We start from the raw sequence: 2832 nt of genomic DNA, 5'->3' as shown, positions 1-2832 counted from the left end.
AACAACATAAACCTTGTACTCTTATCTGCAGTGGAAGTTTTAAAGATATATCCAACATACCCTACTGTGCTGCAATTACCCAAAAAAAACGTTCTTAAAATACCCGTACATAAAAAAAAATCAAAATGCATTCCATCCCAAAATCCTGAAACTCATATCTAATGAAATTAACAAATCACTGAGTCATAAAATCGACTCTTATTCTGGCCTTTTTTGAACTGGAATTCTTCCAAACATTCTATAGAATTGTTGGAAATTACTTGCTATACACACTCACTTACATGAAATTAGGGAAAAATTTAGACCTATCTCTCACTTATCAAATAATTTTGTTTTCTTAAATCTTACTTTTTTTTACACAGACCCCCTGGATAAGAAGTTAGCTTTGCAACTCTGAGACTTTAGGATCAATCCTTAGACAAGTGGTGTCATCTTCTGTAATCCCAGTTTATCCAATAACTCTGAATAGAAACAAGAAGTGTTTGGAAGTCAGTTGTGGCTTTGGTGCAGGTATGGCTGTGTGGTAAGCTGTCTACTCCGTAACTGTATGGTTCTGGGTTCAGTTCAACTGTAATATCACCTTGGGCAAGTGTCTTCTGTTATAGCCCTAGGATGACCAAAGCCTTGTGAATGGATTTGGTTGACGGAAACTGAAAGAAGCTAATCATGTGTGTGCATGTGTGTTTGTGTATACATATATACACATGTAATAAGAGGTAAAAGAGATGGATAAATCCAGACAGATATCTAGAAAGCACTAGTGTTTAACTATATCAAACAATCAGATACCAATAAATTTAAATAGAATTAATGTCCATGATAATTCCTCATGTATGACAAGTAGATCCAAATATCACTTAGAAGAATTTTAAGAAACCTGGAGTAATTGACAACATGAACGAGAAAGAAGAAAATCACATCTTTAATTGATGATTACATCATGCATTGCTGATGATCGTTTCTACTATGCCAGCATATTTTGATATAGGATAAAGGTACAAAATACCAGCCAAATCAATATATCTGAAAATTTATGTTTCAAGGTAACTCAGACGGGCTAAATTCAAAGTGAAATAATATTTTTAATATGTGAACACATACAAAAAGAATGTTAAGAAGAAATATATTCTTAAAAAAGCTAGTTTAATATTTAAATTTATGATGACGTCAGTAGAAAACAAAAGAATAAACGTAGAAATTCGACAATACTTAATTATCTACCTATATGTTAAAAAAACTTAGAAGAATTATGCTTATTAGATTATAGGAAATGCAATTATAATTAAGGTGTTATTTACTGTTGAAATATTTAAATGTTTTTCTATTTTTATGAGAATATTTTAATGCAAGATTGTTTCTACAATTCAATAATTCTAATTTTGAACTAATTATATAAAACATTTCCTCTAAGCAAAGATAACATTCAGAATTACCAGTATTGTATGATAAAGTGTAACTGATAATGAACCACTTTATATTGCAGTTCCCAAATGAATTTACTAAGATCCATAAAATTACATTTTCTTCTAAACTTAAATGAAGAGGAATGGTTATGTACATGTATGCGTGTGTGATTATCTCATTGTTTTGACATCACATGATAGTTGTAAATTAATGCAACTGTCAAACAAACAAGGTCATTAATTTCCAATATTCTGCAAGAATATGTCTGGCCAGGTACTTAACACCACAATGCCAAATTTTGTCCATATTCAAGAGAAGTCACTTCTAGTTACTTTTGATGTCTTCTCTGAACAGTCAAATGTGAGTTTACCTGGAAAGAAATAATGCAGTCATCAATAAGAAAAGTTGAAATTAATGCATGCAAGATCTCACAGTTCTAGCATCACTCCTTCATAGTTGATCAATGAACTTTTCAGTCCACTCTTATACAATGGGCTTCTTAATTCTTGTCTACCAACTCCACTTACAAGGCATTAGTTAGCCTCTTTGTTTAAGTTCATGAATGCTGCCATAATCCTAACCTTCAGTTCATCTTTGGTGTTACAAGGAGTTTTGCTGGTCTCTCACTCAGCTGTGCTCTACACATAATGATCAAGGTGGGGTTGCAGTCCGGGGAGTTAGGTGGCCAGATGTTAGGGGTGATATGGTCTGACAGCCATGACTGGGTTCTCCTGCTTGTGTGGCATGGTGCAGAGTCCTGCTGCCAGACATAGGGCCTTCCAGCAGCCTCCTTCTTGAGTCTGAGGACATGTGGGAAGATGAATGGAGGCACAACGTTGCATTCACTAGTGATCACTCCAAACACCATGATGTTGACTGGAAGTTGGATATTTATCACTGTTGGTACATGCACTGTCCTCAGATTGACACCCAAACACTGAAATGTTGGTATTGGAGCTTCCAGTGTGAATGCCAAGCAGTACAGCACGTTTCCAAATTTCTGGCAGAATTAATTGCATCATGATGTTGGGTTTCTTACAGATGGTAACTGTAACCCTACTATACTGTGTAGTTGACAAAATCAAAAACAAACAATGTGCATACATGAAATTAAAAATATAAAATAGTGACAATTTATCCATCATACCCTGTATATATATATACATATATATATATATATATATGTTAGGGACGACCGTGTGAACTCAAAAAAGGAGATATGGTGACGAATGGAAAAACAGGACTCCTTTTATTTAAACGCGTCACACGGTCGAACTCACAAATATATATATCAATGGATGATATACATGATATGTTATACGACGATAACATAGATGACCAGTAATGAAAGACCACAACCGTATTAGATGAATAACAGATATATTTATTGTAGCGTTAAAGATGTATGTCTGTGTGAGAGTGTGAATG

This window comes from Octopus bimaculoides, chromosome 21, assembly GCF_001194135.2.
Source record: "Octopus bimaculoides isolate UCB-OBI-ISO-001 chromosome 21, ASM119413v2, whole genome shotgun sequence".
Classification (NCBI taxonomy): Eukaryota; Metazoa; Mollusca; class Cephalopoda; order Octopoda; family Octopodidae; genus Octopus; species Octopus bimaculoides.
This window is presented reverse-complemented; position numbering follows the sequence as displayed.